Source organism: Leucoraja erinacea, unplaced genomic scaffold, assembly GCF_028641065.1.
Source record: "Leucoraja erinacea ecotype New England unplaced genomic scaffold, Leri_hhj_1 Leri_1192S, whole genome shotgun sequence".
Classification (NCBI taxonomy): domain Eukaryota; kingdom Metazoa; phylum Chordata; class Chondrichthyes; order Rajiformes; family Rajidae; genus Leucoraja; species Leucoraja erinaceus.
In genome coordinates, this window is record NW_026575443.1 from 34,786 (window position 1) to 48,294 (window position 13,509).

The 13,509-nt window shown below is 53.1% G+C and overlaps 1 pseudogene; it reads left to right on the plus strand.

Moving 5' to 3' along the window:
• The first annotated feature begins 235 nt into the window (after positions 1–235).
• LOC129715469 (zinc finger protein ZFP2-like) lies at positions 236–5,440 on the plus strand (annotated as a pseudogene).
• Positions 5,441–13,509: the final 8,069 nt, after the last annotated feature.

Below are 13,509 nucleotides of genomic sequence, written 5' to 3' on the forward strand. Positions count from 1 at the left end.
GGGGGATAGTCAGTGGAACAGCCACTGAGGTTAGCAAGGCTGGGCAGACTCAAAGATCTTAGCTCCGCTATAAGATCTTTGGCAGACTGGCACTAGGAGACATCACAGATGGTCCTCCAGGCGTGTGCGCGGATCACAGATGGTCCTCCAGGCATGTGCGCGGATCACAGATGGTCCTCCAGGGGAGATGGTCGCGGATCACAGATGGTCCTCCAGGCGTGTGCGCGGATCATAGATGGTCCTCCAGGCGTGTGCGCGGATCACAGATGGTCCTCCAGGCATGTGCGCGGATCACAGATGGTCCTCCAGGCGTGTGCGCGGATCACAGATGGTCCTCCAGGCGTGTGCGCGGATCATAGATGGTCATCCAGGGCAGCCGAGCGAGGCTGGGCCTGAGCGAGAGGGAGAGCGGTAGCGGGGAGACGTGAACCGGCGCTGACCCGGAGTCGGGTGGGTGATAGAGAGAGAGAGAGAGAGAGCGGGAGACGAGGCCGCAAGACCTGGTCTGGAGCAAAGATGAAGCCGACCTGGTGACAGAGAGAGAGAGAGAGATATAGAGACGGAGAGAGAGTGTGGAGGGAGGGAGGGAGGAGAAGAGTGAGAGGATGGAGGTGGAAAGGGGGTGAAGTGAGTGTAGCCGGGGAGAAAAACAGGCAGCAAAGGGGCCGGGGGGAAGATTCAAGGGGGAGTGGGTTTGGTGCCCGAGGGGGGGGGGATGGGGGGGGGGGGGCGGGCTTTGGGAAGGGGGGGGGGGGGGGGGGGAGAGAGAGGGGTCAAGTGAGCCCAGGAAGGGGGTCGGGAGCCAGTTGGGGGTAGGTGGGTTCACATTGTTTGGAGGTGGGGAGGAGGGGGGAAGGAGCAGGAGGCGGCGGCAGAGGTAAGGGGCAGGGAGTCACAGGGAGGAGGTCACATTGTTTGGGGGTCGGGAGGGGTTTGCAGTTTAGGAAGTCAAACCAAGGCAGGGTCTTCACTGTGAATGGCGGGGAGCTGGGGGAATGTGTGGAGCCGAGTGATCTAGGAATACAGGTATGAGTTGGGCTGAAGGGCCTCTTTCCAAAGCTGTATCACTATGAATCTATGACAAAGTGATGGAGTAACTCAGTGGGTCAGGCAACATCTGTGGAAAAGACATAAAGTGATGGAGTAACTCAGTGGGTCAGGTAGCATCTGTGGAGAGAATGAATGGATGACATTTTGGGTCGAGACCCTTTGGTTTTGATTAGAGATGCAGCGCGGAAACAGGTCTTTCAGCCCGCGCAGACCAGCGATGACCCCGTACACTAGCACTATCCCGCGCACATTAGGTACAATTTAACAATTTTGCGGAGGCCGATTAATCTACAACCCTGAACATCTTTGAAATGTTGGAGGAAGCTGGAGCACCCAGGAGTAAAAACCCACGCAGGTCAAGGGGAGAACGTACAAACTCCACACAGACAGCACCCATAGTCAGGATCGAGCCTGGGTCTCTGGCGGTGAGGCAGCAGCTATACTGCTGCACCACTGTGCCGCACAGAATTATATTAGTGATAATTAGTGATAATTTTTCAAAATTCTTTAGATTCTGGAATGGTTCCTGAGGATTGGAGGGTAGCTAATGTAACCCCACTTTTTAAAAAGGGAGAGAAAACGGGTAATTACAGACTAGTTAGTCTAACATCGGTGGTGGGGAAAATGCTAGAGTCATTTATTAAAGATGGGATAGCAGCACATTTGGAAAGCGGTGAAATCATTGGACAAAGTCAGCAGTGATTTATGAAAGGTAAATCATGTCTGACGAATCTTATAGAATTTTCGAGGGTGTAACTAGTAGAGTGGATAAGGGAGAACCAGTGGATGTGTTATATCTGGACTTTCAGAAGGCTTTTGACAAGGTCCCACATAAGAGATTAGTATGCAAACTTAAAGCACACGGTATTGGGGGTTTAGTATTGATGTGGAAAGAGAACTGGCTGGCAAAGAGTAGGAGTAAACGGGGCCTTTTCACAATGGCAGGCAGTGACTAGTGGGGTACCGCAAGGCTCAGTGCTGGTACCCCAGCTATTTACAATATGTATTAATGATTTGGACGAGGGAATTGAATGCCACATCTCCAAGTTTGTGGATGACACGAAGCTGGGGGGCAGTGTTCGCTGTGAGTAGGATGCTAGGAGGCTGCAAGGTGACTTGGATAGGTTGGGTTAGTGGGCAAATGCATGGCAGATGCAGAATAATGTGGATAAATGTGAGGGTATCCACTTTGATGGCAAGAACTGGAAAGTAGACTATTATCTGAATTAGGAAAAGGGGAGATGCAACGAGACCTGGGTGTCATGGTACACCAGTCATTGAAAGTAGGCATGCAGGGGCATCAGGCAGTGAAGAAAGCGAATGATATGTTAGCATTCATAGCAAAAGGATTTGAGTGTTGGAGCAGGGAGGTTCTACAGCAGTTGTACACGGTCTTGGTGAGACATACCTGGAGTATTGCGTACAGTTTTGGTCTCCTAATCTGAGGAAAGACATTCTTGCCATAGAGGGGGTACAGAGAAGGTTCACCAGACTGATTCCTGGGATGCCAGGACTTTCATATGAAGAAAGACTGGATAGACTTGGCTTGTACTCGCTAGAATTTAGAGGATTGAGGGGGGCTCTTATAGAAACTTACAAAATTCTTAAGGGTTTGGACAGGCTAGATGCAGGAAGATTATTCCCGATGTTGGGGAAGTCCAGAACAAGGGGTCACAGTTTAAGTATAAGAAGGAAGACTTTTAGGGCCGTGATGAGAAAGTGTTTCACACAGAGAGTGGTGAATCTCTGGAATTCTCTGCCACAGAAGGTAGTTAAGGCCAGTTCATTGGCTATATTTAAGAGGGAGTTAGATGTGGCCCTTGAGGCTAAAGGGATCAGGGGGTATGGAAAGAAGGCAGGTACAGGATATGGAGTTGGATGATCAGCCATGATCATATTGAATGGCGTTGCAGGCTTGAAGGGCCGAATGGCCTGCTCCTGCACCCATTTTCTATGTTTCTTTATAACGGTTTCCTCCGCCATAAACGCACTCAATATGTGCTAGTAATGTCCTGTTTGCCAGATTGGTGACCCTCTGTGTTCCCCTCCTGCAGGGTTTAGGAGCTGTAGCTGTGGACGGAGAGACGGGGACGTGAGCGGCCATTGAGGGCGGCCAGGGTGCCGGTGGGCTCCCCCATCTGCTCGGTGTGCGGGCTGAGCTTCGATGGAGGACCAACAAGTGAAATTGACAAGTGTGGCAAGGTGTGGCGGTGCCTGAGCGTGTTGGAGGCCCACCGGCTGCTGCACACGGGAGAACGTCCCTTCAACTGCAGCAAGAGCTTCACTCACTACAAGTACTTGCAGGGGCACAACAGCGTGCACTCCAGCGAGAGGCCCTTCACCTGCTCCAACTGCAGCATGAGCTTCAAGACGGCGAATCACCTGAAGATACACCGGCAGGTGCACACGGGCGAGAAGCCCTATGGCTGCTCCACCTGCGACATGAGCTTTGTCCAGTTGTCGGGGCTAAGGCAGCACCTGCTGGTGCACAGCAATGAGCGGCCCTTCACCTGCTCCGACTGCGGCAAAGACTTCAAGTCGTCCAACCACCTGAAGAGGCACAGGCGCCTGCACGCCAGCGAGCGCCCCCTACACCTGCAGCGACTGCGGCAAAGGCTTCACCCAGTCCAAAGACCTGCGGTCCCACCGGCGCCTCCACACTGGGGAGCACCCCTACCGCTGCACCGAGTGCGGCAAGAGCTTCATCCAGTCCAGTCACCTGCTGGAGCACCAGCGCACCCACACTGGGGAGCGGCCCTACACCTGCGCCCAGTGCGGCAAGAGCTTCATCCAGTCCTCTCACCTGCTGGAGCACCAGCGCACCCACACTGGGGAGCGCCCCTACACCTGCGCCCAGTGCGGCAAGGGCTTCACCCAGTCCAGTCACCTGCTGGAGCACCAGCGCACCCACACCGGGGAGCGCCCCTACACCTGCACCCAGTGCGGCAAGGGCTTCACCCGGTCCAGTCACCTGCTGGAGCACCAGCGCACCCACACCGGGGAGCGGCCCTACACCTGCACCCAGTGCGGCAAGGGCTTCACCCAGTCCAGCAACCTGCTGGTGCACCAGCGCACCCACACCGGGGAGCGGCCCCTACACCTGCGCCCAGTGCGGCAAGGGCTTCACCCAGTCCAGTCACCTGCTGGAGCACCAGCGCACCCACACCGGGGAGCGGCCCTACACCTGCACCCAGTGCGGCAAGGGCTTCACCCGGTCCAGCAACCTGCTGGAGCACCAGCGCACCCACACTGGGGAGCGCCCCTACACCTGCGCCCAGTGCGGCAAGGGCTTCACCCAGTCCAGCAGCCTGCTGGTGCACCAGCGCACCCACACCGGGGAGCGCCCCTACACCTGCGCCCAGTGCGGCAAGGGCTTCACCCAGTCCAGCAACCTGCTGGTGCACCAGCGCACCCACACCGGCGAGCGCCCCCTACACCTGCGCCCAGTGCGGCAAGGGCTTCACCCGCTCCAGCAACCTGCTGGAGCACCAGCGCACCCACACCGGGGAGCGCCCCTACACCTGCGCCCAGTGCGGCAAGGGCTTCACCCACTCCAGCAACCTGCTGGTGCACCAAGCGCACCCACACCGGCGAGCGCCCCTACACCTGCGCCCAGTGCGGCAAGGGCTTCACCCACTCCAGCAACCTGCTGGTGCACCAGCGCACCCACACCGGGGAGCGCCCCTACACCTGCGCCCAGTGCGGCAAGGGCTTCACCCACTCCAGCAGCCTGCTGGAGCACCAGCGCACCCACACCGGGGAGCGCCCCTACACCTGCGCCCAGTGTGGCAAGGGCTTCACCCACTCCAGCAACCTGCTGGTGCACCAGCGCACCCACACCGGGGAGCGCCCCTACACCTGCACCCAGTGCGGCAAGGGCTTCACCCACTCCAGCAACCTGCTGTCCCACCAGCGCACCCACACTGGGGAGCGGCCCTACACCTGCACCCAGTGCGGCAAGGGCTTCACCCGCTCCAGCAACCTGCTGGTGCACCAGCGCACCCACACCGGGGAGCGGCCCTACACCTGCACCCAGTGCGGCAAGCGCTTCACCCGGTCCAGCAACCTGCTGGTGCACCAGCGCACCCACACCGGGGAGCGCCCCTACACCTGCACCCAGTGCGGCAAGGGCTTCACCCGTTCCAGCCACCTGCTGGAGCACCAGCGCATCCACACCGGCGAGCGGCCCTACACCTGCCCCCAGTGCGGCAAGGGCTTCACCAGCTCCTTCAAGCTGCTGGTCCACCAGCGCACCCACACCAGGCGAGCGCCCCTACCCCTGCCCGCACTGTGTGGAGAGGGCTTTGCCAGCTCCAGCCAAGGGTTGCCCACCAGCGCGCGCGCACCCACACCACCGCCCGCCCTACGCCTGCGCCGTGGACTGTGCTGAGTCAAGGCTGACAGCAGAGCGGGGGTTGCGGAGCACCACCGCCGGACACCGGCGAGCGAGCCCTTTGTGTGCCCAGCTGTGACTGTGCAGCAAGGGCGGAGCACGGGGGCTGTGGGCCTGAGCACCACAGCGATACACACACCGGAGAGACCCCTTTGTGCCTGCCCATTGACTGTGGCAAGGGTTTCACCCCCATTCACAGTCCTCCCTGCCTGTGCAGCACCGGCGTTCCACCACACCAGCACAGTGCCCCCTCACCTGCCCGCTTCTGTGGTAAGGGCTTCACCCGCTTTACTACCTGCTGGAGCACCACCCGACGCCAGTCCACACCAGCCAGTGCCCCTTCACCTGCCCGCTCTGTGGCAAGGCCTTTGCCCGCTCCTCCAGCCTGCTAGCACAATGCCACATGGATAGATAGGCGCTGTTTAAGTAGACACAAAATGTTGGAAGGAATGGGTAACGTTTCTGGGTCGAGACCCATCTTCAGTGTCGACCTGAAACGTCACCCATTCCTTGTCTCCAGAGATGCTGCCTGTCCCGTCGTCTCCGTGTATTCCATTCTCTAGGCCCCCATCCTCTCATCTTCATCATGGATGTCCAGTCACTCTACACCTCCATCCCCAACCAGGATGGTCTCAAAGGCCTCCGGTTCTTCCTCGACCGGAGAAGCAACCTATACCCGTCCACTGAAACTCTCCTCCGATTAGCGTACCTGGTCCTTACCCTCAATAACCTTGTTTAACTCCTCCCATTTCCTTCAAATACAAGGCGTAGCTATGGGCACGCGCATGGGCCCCAGCTACACCTGCCTCTTTGTCTGGTACGTCGAACAATCCTTGTTTGAGGCATACCAGGGCCCCATCCCCGACCTCTACCTCTGCTACATCGACGATTGCTTTGGTGCCACCTCCTGCACCCACACACAACTGACTGACTACATCCACTTCACCACTAACCGCCATCCGGCACATCGCAGCAGTGTCTTTACTTCCTGAGGAGGCTCAAGAAAGCTCACCTGTCCCCCCAGATCCTGACCAACTTTTACCGCCCTACCATCGAAAGCATCCTGACCACCTGCTTCATGGTATGGTACAGCAGTTGCACCGTAGCGGACAGGAAGGCACTACAACGGGTGGTAAAAACCGCGCAGTACATCATCGGTGCCCCGCTCCCTGCCATGGATGCCCTCCACCGAAAGCGGTGTCTGAGACGGGCCGGGAAGATCATTAAAGACCCCTCCCACCCCAACCATGGACTGTTTGCCCTCCTCCCATCAGGGAGGCGGTACAGGAGCCTCAGGTCTCGTACCAGTAGGATGAGGAACAGCTTCTACAATAATACCATCACATTGCTGAACTCGGAGTCCCGCCGATAGACTTCTCCAGTCTCTCCGTCCACATTGTTCGATTATTGTTTGATTATTCTGTATTTTTATTTCTATATACTACGGACTGACGCTAAACTGCATTTCGTTGTACCCATACTCGTATTTGTGCAATGACATTAAAGTTGAATTGAATTGAATTGAATTGAATTGAAATACACCTGGACCATTTCCGACCCTTCCCTACCATTCCTTGACCTCACTATCTCCATCGCAGGTGATAGACTTCTGACCAACATCCACTATAAACCCACTGACTCCCATGGCTATCTAGACTATTCTTCCTCCCACCCTGCTTCCTGTAAGGACTCCATCCCCTACTCACAATTCCTCCGTCTACGCCGCATCTGCTCCCAGGATGAGGTGTTCCACACCAGGGCATCAGAAATGTCCTCATTCTTCAGGGAACGGGGGTTCCCCTCCTCCACCATAGATGAGGCTTGCACTAGGGTCCCTTCCATACCCCGCAACACTGCTCTCTCTCCCCATCCTCCCAATCGCAACAAGGGCAGAGTCCCCCATGTCCTCACCTTTCACCCCACTAGCCGTCACATACAACAAATAGTCCTCCGTCGGTTTCGCCACCTCCAATGTGACCCCACCATTCGCCACATCTTCCCATCTCCCCCCCTGTCTGCCTTCCGCAAAGACCGTTCCCTCCGTAACTCCCTTGTCAATTCTTCCCTTCCCTCTCGGTCCACCCCCTCCCCGGGCACTTTCCCTTGCAATCGCAAGGGATGCTACACTTGTCGCTTTACCCCCCCTTGCCCTCCCCCCTCGACTGCATTCAAGGACCCAAGCAGTCGTTCCAGGTGTGCCAGAGGTTCACCTGCATCTCCTCCAACCTCATCTGTTGCATCTGCTGCTCTAGATGTCAGCTGATCTACATCGGTGAAACCAAGCGTAGGCTGGGCGATCGTTTCGCCGAACACCTCCGTTCGGTCCGCATTAACCAACCTGACCTCCCGGTGGCTCAGCACTTCAACTCCGTATCTAACCTCTCTGTCCTGGGCCTCCTCCATGGCCAGAGTGAGGCCCACCCTAAATTGGAGGAACAGCACCTCATATTCCCCTTGGGGAGTCTGCATCCTGCTGGCAAGAACATTGAATTCTCACAATTCTGTTAGCCCTTGCTGTCTCCTCCCCTTCCCAGCTCCCCCTCAGCCCTCGGGCTCCTCCTCCTTTTTCCTTTCTTCTCCCCCCCCCCCCCCCCCATCAGTCTGAAGAAGGGTTTCGGCCCGAAACGTTGCCTATCTCCTTCGCTCCATAGATGCTGCTGCACCCGCGGAGTTTCTCCAGCATTTTTGTGTACCTTCGATTTTCCAGCATCTGCAGTTCCTTCTTAAACCCGCTGAATTACTCCAGCACTCTGAAATGTCACCTATCCATGTTCTCCACAGATGCTGCCTGACCCGCTGAGTTACTCCAGCACTTTGTGTTAGTCGTAGAGTGATACAGTGTGGAAACAGGCCTTTTGGCCCAACTTGCCTACACCGACCAACATGTCCCAGCTACACTAGTCCCATCGGCCTGTGTTTGGTCCATATCCCTCCAAACTTGTCCAATCCATGTAACTGTCTAACTGTTTCTTGGGATGGTACCAGCCTCAACTACCTCCTGTGACAGTTTGTTCCACACACCCACCACCCTCTGTGTGAATGTACCTCTCAGTTTCCTTTTAAATCTTTTCCCCTTCACCTTTAACCCATGTCCTCTGGTCCTCGATTCCTCCACTCTGGGCAAGAGATTCTGTGCATCTAACTAAATTGTGTTCTATGCAAGATTCCAGCATTTGCAGTATCTTGTGTCTCCCTCACCTATATCCATCTATCACTTCTGAAGAAGGGTCTCAACCTGAAACTTCACCCATTCCTTCTCTCTAGAGATGCTGCCTGTCCCGCTGAGTTACTCCAGCATTTTGTATCCACCTATCACTTGCCAGGCTTTGTCCAGCCCCCATCTCTCTTTTCCAGCTTCCTCCCCCCACCCTCTCCACTCAGTCTGAAGAAGGGTCCTGACGAGTGTTGTTTGTCCATTCCCTCTAAAGCGGTGGAGGAACTCAGTGGGTCAGGCCGCATCTGTAGAGGGAAGGGAATCTAAGGCGACCACTCCCACCTCTCCTTTCCAACTTTCTCCACCCCCCACACCAAGCAGCCTGAAGAAGGGTCCTGACCTAGAATGTTGCCAGTCCATGCTCTCCAGACGTGCAAGTTACTCCAGGAGATTGTGTCTCTCTTTGTAAACCAGCATCTGCTGTTCCTTCTTTAGGTATGTGAAGAAGAAAAACCATATAACAATTACATCACAGTTTAAGAATCTTTCCTTATTTGGTAACCCTACTTCAGAATAGGCCTCACCAGAGACAATTTTTAGGAAAACACTTTTTGTACACAGTGAGTTGTGAGTCTGTGGAATTCTCTGCCTCAGAGGGCGGTGGCGGCCGGTTCTCTGGATACATTCCAGCGAGAGCTAGATAGGGATCTTAATGATAGCAGAGTCAGGGGATATGGGGAGAAGGCAGGAACGGGGTACTGATTGTGGATAATCAGCCATGGTCACATTGATGGCGGTGCTGGCTGGAAAGGCCGAATGACCTACTCCTGCACCTGTTGTCTCTTGTCTGATGTCTATTGTATCAGGACTAGGTGTGCATTTCACCCTACACTCCAAGGCCTGCTGGATCTCCCGGTTGCCAACCATTTTAACCCCCCTTCCCACTCCCACACTGATGTTTCTGTCCTGGGCCCCCTCCATTGCCAGAGTGAGGTGACACGTAAACTGGAGGAACAGCACCTCATAGCTCACAGCCCAATGACATGAACAGTGAATTCTCCAAATTAAGGAAACTCCCCCCTCCTGCTCAAGTCCTGGAGTCTGTCCCAACCTTCCATGAGGAACCTTTTTCAAAGCTTTCTCCCCGACTTCATCAGTCCAAAGAAGGGTCCAAGGACCCGACACGTCACCTGTTCAAAAAATATCCAAAGTGACGGTAGAACTCAGCAGGACTTTGTTCCTAGCCATCCCAGTTGGTGGGAAATGTCAAGATGGAGAAGTGTTCCTATTACAAGCTCTCATTGGTCCTGTCAAGAATGTGGTGTTCATTCGTGGGGTGAGAGGCAAGGTCTGAGCTGACCAGTCATCAACAGCCCCCCCTTCCCTTCCCTTCCCTCGTGGGCAATCTCTTTGTCATTCCTCTGACTTCTGCTTGCTGGATGACAAGCAGAACCATCTTGGTTTAACAGTAGATGTATCTTCTTCCTTTGGCCTTTTGTTTCTGCAGGTATTTACAGCGGAAAAAACTACTTACCTTAGGTCCTGATCTTCCTTTTGTTTTGGTAAAGGTAGAACTTTTGACAGTTGCGATAATTTAGGATCTTGAAATACTCCCATAGCGTAGAGGAATGACATGAACCGTACTTCCTTTTTCTATGAAGTCACCAGATCAGGAAGCATGGCCTATCGATTCTCATATTCCTTTAACAGACCAGCTTTATCTTTTCTCTAAGGTCTATAGGGCAGTTTTAGAGTGATAATTTTCATATTGCTAACAACATTCATTTCTTGCATGTGGTCTAAGAGGGGAGTTGATGAAAGAAGTCTTTCATACTTCGAAAAAATATCGCAAACTCCCTCAATGCTTCAGAGGGCTGGCTGGATAGCTGTCCATTCGTAGGCCTTCTTCATGAGGATGTCTTTGGATCATGGAAGTTTAAAGGGACTTTTATGTAGTGTGTCGGCAGCGAGCGGCGGCGTACTGCGGAGGGTTCAACAGCCCCGACCACGGGGTGAACAAAAGGTGAACATGGTTGAACTTTGATTACCTTCCATCACAGTGAGGAATGTGAATTCCCTACTGTGGTGGATGTTTATGTTAGATTTTATTTAATGTGGCTGTGTGTCTTGTTGCTTTTTAACCAGTATGGCAACCATTTTAACTCAAATATCACTGTACACTGATTGGTGTCATGGACAAATAAATTTCCAACTTGAACTTGATCAGCTTTCATCTAATATTCTATTTTTAAAAATGCTAATGTGCACAATTTGTGACGGCTTGATTTCCAAAGACAGGACAACTCCCCCCTCCTGAGGGATTCGGGAAAATGGAACCCCATTTCGTCTTTTCCAGTTTTCTCCCCTCTGTTGTCAGTCTAAAGAAGGGTCCAGGACCCTAGGCAATGGCATCCTTTGGCCGGGAGGACATAGGATGCGCGGAAGTCAAACATAGAAAAAAAAGATAGAAAGTAGGTGCTAGTACAAGCTATCCGTTCGGCCCTTCGAGCCTGCACCGCCATTCAAATGGATGCATGGCTGACTCATCCAAACCAGAGCTCCCCTTGGCCTTCTCTCCATACCCCTGATCCCCTTAGCCACAAGGGCCACCATCTAACTCCGAGCTGAAATATAACCAATGAACTGGCCTCAACTACCCTTGTGGGGCCAGAGTTCCAGAGATTCCACCACTCTCTGTGGATGACAAACCGTTCTTCCATCTCCGTTTTACAGTAGGATTTATCCCTCTTCCTTAAGCTGTTTCCCTTGTCCTAGGTATTTCCCCGGAAACATCGGGAGCAATTAGGTCCTGATCTTCCTTGTTTTACCCTAAGAATTTTGTAAGTTTCTATAAGATCCCCCTCCTCTCAATAATCCTAAAGTCTATTCAACATGAAACCAAGTACTATCCAGTCTTTCTTCATAAGACAGTCACGACATCCCAGGAATCAGTCCTGTGAAAATAGTCTCTGCACTCCCTACTATGGCAATATGTCCTTCCATCAAATCTGAGAGACCACTCTCTCACGCAATTTCATATGGTGCTCTACAACCAAGCCCCTGTACAACTGCATGTGGTCTAACCTCCATGGCTCCTTACTCAAATACTTTGTGCAATGAAATGGTAACATACAATTCGCTTTGCTTTCACTGCTTGCTGCACCTGCATGCTACCTTCAATGACTGTGGTGTACAATGGACAACCAATTCCAACTTGAATCTTGATCCCACCTTCGTCTATATATTAATAAAAGGATAATGCTGACTGATCGTGCCACAATTGTGACGGCTTGATTTCAAGACAGGACAGGGCATCCTGAAGGATTCGGGGGGAGTTGGAAGAGGTTTCCATCTGTGTTTTTCCCCCGGTTGTTGTCCGGGGAGGAAGGCGACGGCACTCGGCCCCGTCGGGGCTAGGATGCGCGCGGGAGGCTGGAAGGCTGAGCTCGCCTCCCCTGCCCCGACCCGCATGCGGTCCACCATGGAGGGGAAATCGAGTAAACTCCACACGGACGCTGGTCGCTCTGCCCGGAGACAGGCCCTTCGGCCCCTCTCGTCCGTGCTTCCTCGGGCTTTCTGCAACACAATCTTGCACTGTTCTGCACTGGATATTGCATTCATTGCGTTTGTCATCACTGTATGTACACTGTTTGCTCTGGCGGCTGCGTGTGAACGAGCGATTTCATCGCCTCCTGATCGATGTGCAGAACAACAAACTAATGAAGCATCTGGAACACAGTTCTCCTGGGTTGCTGCAGGCTGAAGCATCAAACTACTACCCTGTTGAGCCCCGTCAGTCCCACAGCACAGAAACACACAGCCATGCCTATCGAAGCTAGTCCAACATGCCCACGTCTGGCCCTCACCCTCTCCTGCCTTTCCCACCCATGCCTTTCGAAAGGAGAACAATTTTTACAGAAGCCAATGAATCTACAAACACGCAGGTCTTTGGAATACGGAAGGAACCCGAGCACCCAGGAGGAAAATCCACGCAGGTAACGGGGAGAGAGCGTACAGACAGCTCCGTATCAGGACTCGGAACCCCCCCACCGGGTCTCTGGCACTGTGAGACAGCAACTCTACCGCTGCACAATGTGTATTTTTGCTATCTACCGTTCATTTATTACTAACACTAGCAGAGTTGTGCACATATGGTCATATAACCATATAACAATTACAGCACGGAAACAAGCATATCGACCCTTCTAGTCCGTGACGAACACACGTATTCCCTCCCCTAGTCCCATACACCTGCGTTCAGAACCATAACCCTCCATACTTTCCCGTCCATATAAACTATCCAATTTATTTTTAAATTATAAAAACGATCCTGCCCCCACCCCCCTTCACCGGAAACTCATTCCACACCGCTACCACTCCCTGAATTAAAGAAGTTCCCCCTCGTGTTTCCCCTAAACTTCAGTCCCTTAATTCTCAAGTAATGTCCCCTTGTTTGAATCTTCCCTTACTCTCAGTGGGAAAAACTATCCACGTCAACTGACAAACAACCATCCAACCATTACTTCTGGCATCTCCATTCAGCCACTGTTGAAACCATTGTTGATTACTTCTCAACATTAATACCAAAACATTGAACCTTCTGAACCAGCCTTCCGTGAGGAACCTTGTCCCCACGGCCTTACTGAAATCCAGAAGATACAACATCCCAATGGTTTACCCTCATCAATGTTCCCATGAAGTAACCTCTACAAAAAACTCCCGAATTTTTTTGTTATTAGTCAGAACATGTCGACGGAAGAAACCAGGCACCAAATGTGGTACAGCAGAGATAATCAATGGTGATGTTCCTAATCATTACCTGCTTTATCCAGATGCGTATTATAATATTATCTCCTAAGTATCCTTACATTAATTTGCCCCACTGACGTCAAATAACAGGGCGATAATTGCT